The sequence below is a fragment of the Saccostrea cucullata genome, unplaced genomic scaffold (assembly GCF_032062105.1).
Source record: "Saccostrea cucullata isolate Sc308-1 unplaced genomic scaffold, CSIRO_AGI_Scuc_v1 ctg2860, whole genome shotgun sequence".
Lineage (NCBI taxonomy): Eukaryota > Metazoa > Mollusca > Bivalvia > Ostreida > Ostreidae > Saccostrea > Saccostrea cuccullata.
Genome location: NW_026934764.1, coordinates 46,491 through 60,149, shown reverse-complemented (window position 1 = coordinate 60,149; position 13,659 = coordinate 46,491). Strand labels below are relative to the sequence as shown.

General features: G+C 31.8%; 2 long non-coding RNA genes across 2 annotated transcripts; both read right to left on the bottom strand.

The window, feature by feature from the left end:
- Nucleotides 1-311: 311 nt before the first annotated feature.
- Nucleotides 312-3,820, bottom strand: LOC134241309 (uncharacterized). Its single transcript, XR_009986633.1, has 4 exons — nucleotides 3,702-3,820; nucleotides 1,815-2,033; nucleotides 1,349-1,573; nucleotides 312-428 (listed from the first exon to the last, which is right to left on the bottom strand). It is a non-coding gene; the product is annotated as an uncharacterized LOC134241309 (long non-coding RNA).
- Nucleotides 3,821-8,623: 4,803 nt separating this feature from the next.
- LOC134241308 (uncharacterized) lies at nucleotides 8,624-10,144 on the bottom strand. Its single transcript, XR_009986632.1, has 3 exons — nucleotides 9,777-10,144; nucleotides 9,167-9,313; nucleotides 8,624-8,790 (listed from the first exon to the last, which is right to left on the bottom strand). It is a non-coding gene; the product is annotated as an uncharacterized LOC134241308 (long non-coding RNA).
- Between the last annotated feature and the right edge of the window lie 3,515 nt (nucleotides 10,145-13,659).

The window sequence follows — 13,659 nt, the reverse complement described above, 5'->3', positions numbered from 1 at the left end:
AAAAAGATTGTTTTCATCAGCTTTTATTTAAATACTTACCTTGATTGCACCTGCTTAATGTCCAACCATCTGTACAACCGAGTAAGCAGTTCCCGGTCACGTGATGGCAAGTAGCATTGTAACAATGTCCACAACTGGACACACAGTTAGCACCATAGGTACCATTCGAACATACTGTAATATTTTAAGTAAAGGTTTAAAATGAATAAAAGCAAGAATTTATTCTACTTTCACAACAGCATTTCTATATTTCCTTTAAAATTATTTCTAGATATATGTAAATGTGTAATAGTGTGAATATTTACCATTTGTACAGTTTTCACCCCAATAACCAGCTTTGCAAATACAAGAACCGTCAATAGCGTTACATCGATCACAATTTAGAGAACATGGTCTGCAAGGGCTACCGTAATGATTCCAAGGACATCCTTGCCAAACAAAAGATGTCATTGAATTAATGACGCAAGAAATTTTAAAATCAATAGTCAGCAGACTAGTAAAAGGAATAACTGTCTCATTTTAGGGGTTCATGCAAAAACGAAGGTCTTTATGCAAAACTTTATCAAACAATTCAATCGATTGATCATCGTCACGAAACAAAAAAAGTCTGACAGATACTCTTTATACATGTATATACATGCTATTGATTCCGCAAATTTACGTACCACAAAGTTTTGAAATCAGCCGTTATTTTTATTGGTAGAATTGGGTATGTGAGTGCTTAACACAATATTTCATGAAAATATATTAAATTATCTATAATTATGCTTTTTGTGCTCTTGAAGTACTGTAAATCACTTTTTTTTCGAAAAAATTACTTTTGCGTAATTACCTGAAACAGTAAGCTCGAAAAAGTATTCTTTACGATAACATAACGGAATAACAGCAATTCGGGAAAATATTTCTTGCTAATAAAGAGTCAATGCCTATCTAGCGAAAATAACTTGTTGCAAAATTTAGTGATCTAAATGTAAATCAAGACAAAAATTTAACTTTAACAACTATGCTCTACATATACTAGGACTTACCTTAAATTTAATTCAAATGCTTCATCATTGTCTACAAATTTTGAATTAAAAACGCAAGTCCCTGTAATACTGTAAAATCGCACATTTTCATGAAGTGATATTTTATTGTTTGAGGAAAAACTCGTGATTTGATAGGGTGTATGAGGAATTGTTGTGTAGTGATGTAAGATTTTACATTTAATGGTGGACAATGGTCTCTCAAAGACACCGACAAAATTATACCCCACAAAATATGTGATGTGAATTCACATTAAACATGAAATGTTACATGTGTACAGCTCCTTTCAAGTAAATTACATAGCCTTCATTTGAACACTTACCAAAAATTTCTACTTCACAGAAAGAGAGTGAAGAGCTGTTAACTTTTGCGAGGTCGTCAATAGAAAAACTGATTAAAAAATCCAGATTTGTGTAGTAGAGTTGTTTCGGGTACGGTATTTTTATCACAGTTGATGATGAGACAGGTATCTCTTCTTCCCCACTGAGTTTATCTTCTGATGAACAATCTCGACAAATGGTAAATTGGAATATTATACTTCAAGTTCCTGATATAAAATAAATAGGAATATAGAGATATTAAGAAAATTAACATTATGAATTGAGGATGTAAACACCTTAGTATCGAAAACGCATCGGTTTGCAATAAAGATTAAAGAAAATATGCAGGCCCTTTGTACGGTCACTTGGATACCTACACTATTTTTCAATGATGATAATTTGAAAAAATGCAAAGTTAGAGTATCAACAGAAATGAGATACACGCATTATCAAACATTTACTCCTTACCCTTATTATTGAAATAAAACCGTATATCTTTGATGTTCTGAATGGAATCACTCGAGTGTACGTCCAAGTAATACGTCTTTCCAGTCCAAGAAGAAGTAAAATCAATGCAGCTGGGTTGTTCAGTAGATCCATCAAACAAACGATGGGAAGGTAAATAGTATCGAACTGGGTCCAAATAATACAACCAAGTATATATTTGTAAAGCGCCATTTTCATTGCCTGAAAAGGAGCGTTAATTTTTTGATATTTTCTAAAACATTTCTATTTTTTAAACAAATTCAAAAATTCCAGCAGAAATAGTATCAATAATTATTGTTCAATCGGTACAAACAATTTTATGGTCCCTGCCCTTGGGTTCTAAGATCGTGAATACACTTGCAGCTTGTTTCATAAATCAGCAAAATCAAAACAAGTACATGTATCCAGCCAGCATCAACTATTTAAAAAGCAGCAGTATTGCATCAGAATCCGCAAGGGAACGGGTAGTCATGGGCAAGTATAAGTTCTGGTGCAAACATAAAATTAAGCAATTTAGATTCCCATCGTTAAATGTAAAATAAATTAATAATTTTTAAATCATCTTTTAAGGTGCATATACACAGATTTGAAGTTAACATTTTTTATGTAATATTACGACTTATAAACTGTACATTGTAATAACATTTCACACGAAATATATTAAAAATCTTATTTCATCTAGAAGTTGTTGAAAGTTTAAATTTTTGGTTAGGTTTGATCGACACATACTAGCACTTTCACAAATTTTAATTTTATTCTTAATAGTTAAGAAAAGTAGCAAACTTTAATCGTAATTCTCTGGATTATAGTTTTAATATTTTTCATTAATACACTACAAGATTAACATTTTTGAAAGTGCAAGGGTGTGTCAATCAAACCCATTCATAAATTTAAACGTTCAATTACTTTTAGATGAAACGGATTTTTAATATATCTCCATGAGAAATGCTATTACAATATATAAGTCGTGATAGGGATACTTAAGGGGGCCGACTATAGTTTCCATTGCGCAATATTTCGCGCATCTTAGTAAAATGAACCGTATTTACTGTTTTAATGCAACTTTTTAGCTTTATTATTAAAATTAAACAAAGTTCAGAAATTATAGAATTAAAAATGTAATACCAATTTGATATGAATGTTTTTTTTAACCGATTTTGCAATTGATAGATAAGTTGACGTCGTTGCAGTGTGTTTTTGACGTTATGATAATCTGAAAATAAAATCATAGAATAAAAGAATAATATCTATGCAAGGAAAAGGTCGAAGGCATTTCGAATAAATTGTTCATCTTGCGTTCACCGTTCACTTTGCGCTCGCGTTTGCGCCTCGTTCGCGTTCTGCGTTCACTCACCGTTCACCGTTCACGCATCGTTCACCAAGTAGCTTTCAGTGTTCGAACATTTTTCACTCACCGTTTGCTCTGCGTTCGTTAAGCGTTCGTTCACCGTTCAGGTGGGAAAGTAGAACGTTTAAGGGACTGTAACCACTGGATGTTAACTCGTTGAGTGTCGCTAAACTCGTTTATATAATTTTTTCGGAAATTTGGGTTTCCTTTCGGTCCGGTCCTTGTATAAGTGTCAATCTATCACCGAGGTTTTAGGGGTTTAAGTCAAACCAAAGCACGTGACGGCAAGCGCAAAAAATTAGTTTTCTGCAATATTTCATCCCCCTTCCAACAACATCCAATAAAAGGTCATATTTATAATTATGTTCACTAAAAGTGGATTTTGTTGCCATTTTCAGGTAAGCCTTAATCCATATCCACAGCTATAGGTCTAATTGTCTTGATAAAAAAAAACAGTGTCTATTTAATTTATACTTCTCTACATATATTAAAACTAAGGAAAAAAATACGTAGAAACATACTTATGCTACAGTTGGATCCGGTGTACTCTTCTCTGCAGACATAGCAAGCTCCATAGTTAATATCACAAACTTCACAATACTCAGATTTGTCACAGGGCAGACAGTCGTCACCATAGTGGTCAACCGCACATCCTTGTCAAAGGGTTCAAAAAGTAAAACAGTTGTATTTCCCATTGCACAAAGCACAAACATGTCACAAGACGTTAGAAAATCTAGTAAGATGTTGTCTTGAAGTAAAGCAATGGATAATATTTGTAACTCACCATTTATTTCTATTTCACATAAATCGATTTCAATTGTATTTCTAGATGGCTACCATACAAAAAGATAAATAATTGTTCCCGTTCGCTGAACTTCAAACGTAACTGTTTGTGGAATTTCCCTTTTGTAGCTGTCAAGTTCGTAGTAAGGCCAAGTCTGAGTGTAATCGTAACAAAAAATATTTGTTCCATTCGTTGTAAAATTTCCTTCATTAATATAAACATTCATAAAGTATTCATATTTAATCGAAAACTAGTTTGTAAACAGGGTTAATTTTTTGCAATTATAAATTCCCTTTTATTTTGATACAAAAATTTTGATTAATGTAAGAGTGGAAAAGAAATAAATCATTTCGAATTATGAATACATTTCCAGAATTTTACATTCATGCACATTGCAACTGCACATTTCTCTTTCATGTATAAATACACGATACTGAAATATATACCTTTGTATATAAGTCTCGACGATTTAATGGTGTATACATTTTGAAGGTTGATGTGAAATTCAAAATAATCCCCGCTAAAATGTTCACATGTACCAGTTCTATCTCCGTCGGTCAAATTCCCAGCTATTTGGAGGGGTTTGCCCACATATAAGTCTTGATAGCCAGTCACATTTCTTCCAAATGCTAAGTTACCTATGGATAAAAATGAAAAAAAAGCAAAAATAAAAAAAATAGTAAAATTATGAGTTCAATTAAAGGTTAGAATATTTAAAGTTAATAAATAATTTCTGATAGGATAAACTTGGATTCTAAATGGGTTTAAAATATCATGAACATCATCTACTGAAACAGTGATAAAATATCATAAGAGTGAAAAAAGCACATCTCTCAATATCATAGAAATATTTCGGTGCAAGATGTATAGAGACCTGTTCACTATTAGTAATAGAACCTCATCTTAATGGGCAAGAATGTTTACAACTCCTGTACTCGTTCGCTTGGCGCTGTGATTAGATCAGCATCTGCTCTAGAATTGCTGAGTTAGGAGAAGTCGCGGGTTTGAATCCCACTTCGGGAGGTGATCCATATCGGTCCTTTGGATGTGACCTTATAAACCAAGGTCCGGTGTCTCAGTAAATGCTGGCACGAAATAGACGCCTTACTACTCAGTGGCTCTAAGTGCCGAGAATAGGACAGAATTTGCAGCTCTCCAACGGCAAGTGGTGGCGTCGCCATATGAGTGAAAAGCTCTCGAAACAAACGAATCTTATAAAAAAACAGATTTGTTCAATAATCGCTTACTACCCAGGACCGGAGAAAATTTTACGCTTATAAAGAAAATGTCACTGTTTAGATGTTTCTGTGAAATTTTGTACATGAATCATACATGTGCACAGTTATCAAAAGAACTTCAGACAATGAAAGAATGCACGTATTTAACAAATGCAATTAAAAGTATAATAAATGATGCAAAGAAAAATAAGGGTTTCAATGACATAAAACTTATTTGAAAAAAAATCTTTTGAAAAAATATTTTTATAATAACAATATACATGTACAAGGAGATAATTATTTTGTTTGAGTTCTCTAACATCACGGTTCGATGTCCGACTGACAATGGTTTTCGTGGGGTCAATTTTTTTTTGTTACACTCAACTACATGCAATATTTATAGTATTATACTGAATGTTTTATAAAAATGCATGTAACAGTGAACCGTGCGCGCATATACTGCGCAGTCGCTAATTTTTTAGAATATCACCCGTCGTCAAGCACTGTTCACTGTTGCTACGCTGGAGGGAGTGGCTTCATTATTCAGCGGTTAATAGTATTTTTAACAAATGTTTCTCGACCAATCAGGTTCAACTAATTTACATGAAAGCATAATATTCACAAATATTAACGTGCGAGTACCCATTATTGCCGAGTACCCATTATTGCCGATTTTCGATTTTACGTTTAAAAATCTGTAAAACGGTAGTTATTTGTAATTTTTTCGCAAGATACATAAATTGCACATTTTTTTCAAACCACCAATCGTCTCGGAAAAAGAAAAAGTTGTTTGGGATTAATAAACTCACCGGTGATTTTTCAAGTCTTTGAAAACACACAAAAAAGCAGTCGTGCGACAGGACATGCATATAGAATTTTCGACTAGAATTCCACTTTCCTGACAGAATCAGTCATGTTTTGGTGAAAATCGAATGAATATTTTCCTGTATGCATCGATACTAAACGAAATTATCCAAGATAATATTTCTACTTGCAGTATTTCACGAAAATTACAATGAGTACCGTCAGTTTGAAGCGCCTGCAGTACGACGCCATTTTTTTTAACCGGGGAGCGGATCAAAATCCATCACACGCACCTGTTCTTAATAATTCTGCAATTAGGTTATTTTTATCGATTTATATTTGCGCATATCGCCTCAAAATTATATGGACAACTTGTTAAATCAAAATAACAAGGTGGAATTGTCTTATCTATTTATTTTTTTAATAAAAAAAAATCTATAAATGGGAATATGAGGAAAAAAATACACAAATTCTGTTGACATGAGAGTACAAAGATATATCCTGGATTCATCCTTGGAGAAACAATATACTCACTTTACATGTATAATAACTTGCTCTAATTTTTTTCTTCTTCAAGAAATCACACAAAATAAATATTATGAAAAATGAGGTTCTATTGAGGATGGGGAGCGGCGCAAGCTACTTTCCTTCAAAGATGCTTTTTAAATCTCCAAGTCATTTCATAGCTACAAAAATTGGAAACTGAAACCCTGGAAGACCTTGAAGGGTTGAAAGCCAGTTAGCCTCTAGTCATACCTTATTATTGAACAAAATTCTTTCAAATAATAAATACCAGGGTTACCCCTAGCTGTTGGCATACTGCAGTATTTATTGAACTTTTATGTAGTTATATAATCTATAAATATACAGTGACAAATGTACATGTACATGTTTTATAATATAATTTAAGAAAACCACTTTAGAAAATTAAAATGCTTTGATTCTTTTTTTTTTTATTTTATTTTTTGTTATTTGCGACTTGTGAAAAAGAAGCAATGTAGGTAACAAGATAACACCCACCCTAATGGATTACAGAGTACATTAAAATTGAAGTTAAGCAAAGTCAAAATATTGTTTACAGTTTTTAAAATTAGTAATTACCTGGAAATCAAATGTAAACAATGCAATTTTCACTAACAGTCTGCTTCTGAAAGGGGGGGGGGGGGGATAAATTGTTTACTAAAATAAATAAAAAAAAAACCATGCATTGCCAAATATTTAGATTTTTTTAAAAACTGGAAGACATAGGGGAAAAAATACCAAACCAAAAAATTATTTTTGCATTGCAATCTAATTTTTCTTAGTGGAATTAATGGGTTTTTTCATTTAATATTAAAGAAGAAAGAATTCATGTTCAACTGAAGATTCCCTAGCTGTGTAGAATGCAGAAGAATTAGAAATACTTGACTGTATTTAAAATTTTTATGGCTTATGATAGATATAAAAATTTTACTTACTGAGCTTAATCTAAGTGGAATGTAATTAGTTCAAAAACATGTTTTTCCTTAGTACTAACAGAAAAGACAAGGAAAAAAACATGCTAGAAGTGTTTCATTTACAAGCTACATCAACATACATGTGTGTAACAGAAAATATTCAAATTCAACTCGTATGTTAATTAGGGAATTAATATAATAGCTACCCATTTTATACGGTATAAACTGGGTTGGGGCAGTTTACGCTTTATAAACCGCGAAGCGGTTTATAAAAAAGAGTAAACTGTTCCAACCCAGTTTATACCGTATAACATGGGTAGCTATTAAATTCACTCCTTATAATTTAATTTTCATTCAATTGATGTAAGAAAAAAAAAATTATTGTTCTAACAAAATGACTTCAATTTGTACAAAATTTGAATGTAACGTCAGGGGGATTGATACGTTTTTGACGCAAGTCATTTTATACGATTTAAAGTAAATTTTTTATCCAATCAAATACAACGTTACAACCAGAATTAAATTATTGATACATGAAAATAATTTTTGTTGAATTGACATAGATTGTAAATGCCTAAACCTAAATTGCAAAATGATACTTGTATATCTGTACATCAACAATCTAAGGTACCTTCGGCTAGTATTAACATTCAAATATTTCCAACTCGTACATCTGTCTTTGTGTCTGACGCTACGGAGGTCCAATATGCATATATATCTTATGCGGCTGTTTTTGTGTTTGACGTCAATAGGTGGGGGCTATTGAAATTGACACGGGTGGCCTCGTGTAATTTGAATCTATTTGTTTATATTTTTAAAATCTAAATTTACAGTTTTATTTCACAATGAAAAGGAAATATAATGAATCACTGTCTTCTTAGTTAGCTTCACTCGTTATGCAAATTATCCCACATTTTGAACTATCCTTGATGTCCTAGCATATACTCTACTAACTTGACAGTTATTCCTTAAATAACTTTTGAAACTGACTGCCTAAATTTTCTATACAATGGACACATAAATACTTTTCACAATTTTATAATCAAAATGATTTCAATCACATAGCCTTAAACTTTTAGATGTACAGTTTACATTTGCAACTTTTTGACTATTCAGTGTATATTCATGGAAACATTTTTTAGTCTATTAACTGAAAATAGAGAAAAGTTTCTTCTATTTAAAGTTACAACATTTCTTTACATACTCCTATATTTTTGAATTTTTCACATAAAACTGCCAAGCGTTAGTTTAGCAGCCATAGACAGAGGTCTGTATGACATTCAACTACTTCGAAGATCTTCAGATACTGTTGTCAACCATTTCATTGGTCATTGGCAAGGCAGTGTGAGGACAAGTGCTTGATATGTGCCTAAAAATACAAAATAGATTTGGGATTTAGAACAGTATAAATCTAAAATAAATAAACAAACAAATAATTTATTTTTATTTGAATAATGATTAGAGTTATAAAAATTCCAATTTTTTATATTGCTAAAATTATTTCGAACATTAACTTTACATACTGAAGATTAATTAGTTGTTCAGAACTTTAAATATCTTTAAACACAATTGTAACAGAAAATAAAAATCCACAACTTGACAGATTCACAAAACCTTTCTCAGTTAATATTATACAGTAATATGGACTTCATAAAGGTCAGTATGTGGTTATAAGGACTCATGGCAAGTGATATTGACGGAAAACAAAGGATGTCATAATTATTGTTTAAATGGTACCGTTATACCTTTGCACATCTCTCGTCTTCCTTAAAGAGGCTCCTTTTGACAGTCACAACATACTCTGCCATCTTGTGCCTTTATTCTGGAAAGCACCAACTAGTCTTATGACACTGGTCTTATTCCGAAAACTTCTGAATTCACATGAAAAGGACCTTCAACAAATATAAAGAATCATGATAAATTCTTGAACACAAATAAAGTAAAAAGTTATACCTTCACTGATTCCATATATATGTTACTCTCACTTGCTAAGTTTATTTTCTTCAAGATTGATAGTTTCTTAAAGATTTCCTTCATTGGATTTAATTAGTTGCATAATGGTTGGGATGGGGGAGAGGTCTTAGTGATTTGTTTCATAAAATTATGGAAAATTTTACTTAATTCAACAACATTTCATATTAGTTATTATTTTTAATAACATCCAAGTAACATAACCTCGCTGAAGAAATGACACCACAATACAAAACCTCCAAACTTGCAGTCCGGGTGCATCATATCAGGTGCAGGTGCGTGGGGGTGGGCTAGGATTTTATTTTCTACATATATTTAATGTACATGAAAAACATAGTATCAATACTTCTTATTATTAAAAAAAAATACCAAGATGACACTGACCAATGACATCCGTTTACTGCCATCGATGTGGAAGTACGCCATGGGGCTCAAGCCTCTCGGCTTAACCACGGAGCCCCGCCCACCATGTTGGAAGGAATATTTGAAGGCTGGTACACAAACAAAATATACGCAAAAACTGGTTAAAAAGTGTTTGCAAAAGCTCTGCAGCCAATGAGACATATACTTCTCTTTCTCTTATCTGTCATTACACTGCGTTCACTTGGAAAAATAGCGCTGCGGACATTGTCAGTTCCGATAAAGCTGCAAAGCACATGTTTCTCCATGTTTATTTTTGCGCACGAGGTCGTAGCAACATCGAAAAAAAAATAGGTCACCAAAAATTAAAATAAAACATTAAAATTGCGTTTCTAATAAAATAATTTTACATTGGAGACATTTTTCTGTCTTCTTATGTCATGAATTTAAAAATTGTTGGTTTATTTAGCATTTAGTTGGTGAATAATGTTGAAAAGATATAAGCGGCAATAATGGGTACTCTACTTCCTGTTTATCCAAGGTCATGGAGATGAACTTGTTTCAAATGAAAAATATATCTCATGTTAATTGAATGAACATTGCAGAGATACATAAAGAAATTATTTTAAATAAACTTATATTTTGGATATGACAAAGAAAAATGTGAAATTTTTCGGCAAACCCTAATGGGTACTCGCACGTTACATTCATTTCTTAAAACTTTCAAAAATTTTCTACTTGATATTTAATCCTCTCCGTCAATATATGGCTAAAATACTGCCAGAAAGTAATACACGATCAATCGGTCCTAAATCTGAGTGTGTCTATTTCAAATGGACCTAAGGGCTTTGTTACTTTTCTGCTGCTTTTTATTTTCATATTTGAATATTAAAATAATTTTTCCGTATATTTTTAAATCACTTAAAAACCTAATGCCGTTATTCCAAAAATATGCCATGAAAAGAGGCAGAAATATATTACAAAATTGCACATACTGCCACTGTTCTTTTGAAGAAAATATCAGGTTACATGCATTGATTCTGTTTTAAAAGACTGAACCAGGAAGAATTCTATTGGCATTTAAAACGCTGTTTATACACTGGTTATAGAAAAATGCACATATACATGTATCTTAATAGAGAATAACTCAAGGTTATAGATAGCTAGCTTTAATTTGCAAGTCATATTTTGACGCCTTGTGTAATTTGGCTTCGGGATCATGACACAAACTTAGACTTCAGTCAAGTTTTCAAAAGCATGCAATTTTGATCTGCTTTACCTACTCAACATTAAAGTTTAATATAAAGATTTTGACTTAAGCTTCGTATGTTTTTATGATCCCCGGGCCTGACTTCCAGGTAATTTATAAAAAAATAATAGCATTTAGCGGTCAAAATAGTTGATTGAATTTCAAGTATCTAGTGTACTTGCCGATAATTAAAAACAATCCTTCTAAAATTTTCTTCCAGGGACAGAAATTGCCATTTCTTTCGTAAACATGTTTAACTAACTGGTTACAATTTATGTACACATGTACATGTATTTTCAAATACTTTGTAAACAAGAGTTTCTTTGGCAATAACATAACCTGAGTGACTTGGTCCTATTTTTAAATCAAGTAACTTTGCAATAATTGGAAATTAAATCCTCTGAATAATCTGCCGCCTACAGAATTGTTTGCCTGAACTGTCAAACATGTTTGTAAACAATTTACTCTGGTATGGAAACATGTATGGTTCCTGTTACAATAATTCATCTGTTACTGTTGATTTTAGTTGAATCTGGATGAAATAAAACCAAATGTAAAGATGGAGATTTTTTTTTAACTTGGATTAATATTATTGACGTTTGAAGGTACATGTAGGACACAATAGATAGGCAAAATTTTCCCTCAAATTTAATTTTTCTGAAAATTTGATATTTTTTTCTAGGATACAAAATCTATCTTTATACATAATATGAAAGAAGGATATGGAGATAACGAACAGTATTCAATTAGAGCAGAGCAAAAACGGATCCCCGAAGCATCAGAGGTGTGATCAGGTGCCATTGAGGAGTGAGCATTACCTACCCAACAGTCACACCCGCCATGTGTGCTCCTTGTCATGATCGTAAAACAGAAAAAATCTGTCGTCAATTCAGTGTATAAATAATGGACTAACTCTTGGTATGAAAAACAATGTCAGTCAGCATTTGACTCAATGATCAACAGTATTTGCTGACAAGGTCATTGTATCGACCATAGAACTTACGAAATGATGACTTTAAACAAGACTGCTGATATTCTTGTTTCGTTAACTTGCTTGTCAATAATATACCTTGCTTTAGAAATTGTTCATAAGACGTAGAGCATGCTATTGCGTATTGAATCAACTGAGATATATATATACTCCGTAAGGAAAGAAAATCAACCATATATGTTTTGCCCACATCGTATGAAAATTGGCCTATCAGACCCCCGTAGGATTGTGAAATCAGAGATTCAACTTAAAAATGAACCTTATTTTAAAATTTCAATTGATCCATTGCAAAGGATGACTGCACTTAAGGAAACTTAGAAATTGCGACATAATTAATTTTAAAACTGGGCAATTTTCTTTTATTGGTAGAAATGGTCAATGTCTTAACTGCAACTTTGTGTAATTACGTTAATTATAAGTTCGTATTAACGAAGTTCGAAGTCGTTTTTATAGGAAGGGGTCATCGCATATGTTGAAATCTCCATAGGATAATGAGTACGCCCACCTTTTTACAGGCTTAATACATAGTCAGCGCATGTTTGTCTATTGTTCTCCTTTTTATGGTAGTTGTTTATTTATATGTATTACCTCATATTAAAAGGAGATCAATAGACAAACATGTGCTCATGGTTTAAAAGAGAAAAAAACTGTTTTAATTCAGATCGTCGAGTAATATTATAAACTTATTATTATTAATAACATGAATAAAACACATTGAATTCTGAATAATTATTGTATGTATATTTCAATTACAATGTATCATTCAAAAGTTACCAAATAAACTATGCAACGTTTTAATGTGGGTAATGAGCCCCATACTTAAGATCCCGTAGTTGCTATTTCGTAAATGTTCAACCAATCCCGAGGACAGTGATTAAAAAAATATATTGTGTGACAAATTCAGTTAATAAATTGAAAAGTATAGTATACTAGTATAAGTTTGCTATTTCATCAGAGTTTACAATATTACTCGACGATCTGAATTAAAATATTGTAGAACACTGATGAAGGAAAAGCCTAGTTACTCATCCAATTCAGAACTACTTTAAATCTTAAGGTGCTGTAAACAAAATTTTAAAAAAAAAAAAAAAAACGTCATTTTAAACTAACGAGTTTGTATTATTTTTTTTTTTCATTTCATAATTGCTATTTATGGTTTCAATACTTTTTGTCCATTATCGATAGTGAAGTAGAAGTTTACAATATTACTCGACGATCTGAATTAAAATATTGTAGAACACTGATGAAGGAAAAGCCTAGGTAATCATCCAATTCAGAACTATTTTAAATCGTAAGGTGCTGTAAACTATAAATGTTATTAATAAAACGTCATTTTAAACTAACGAGTTTGTAATATTTTTTCATTTCATAATTGCTATTTATGGTTTCCATACTCTTTGTCCATTATCGATAGTGCAGTAGAAGTTCATCCAACCGAAAATGTCCAATACAGACAAGGAAGTATAATTAGCGTCTTTGAGAGGTTTTTATAGCTTTTCATGCGTACATGTAATAAATGAACCTTTAGATTTCAATCAAGCTCTTTAAATATTTAATATGAACACGCCTTTGTTATGCCATTGTGTAAATTGATTATAAAATGGGATATTTCCCCTTTTGGTCTAAAATATATCTCTTGCAATCATTCAAGTTCTTTCAATAACTTC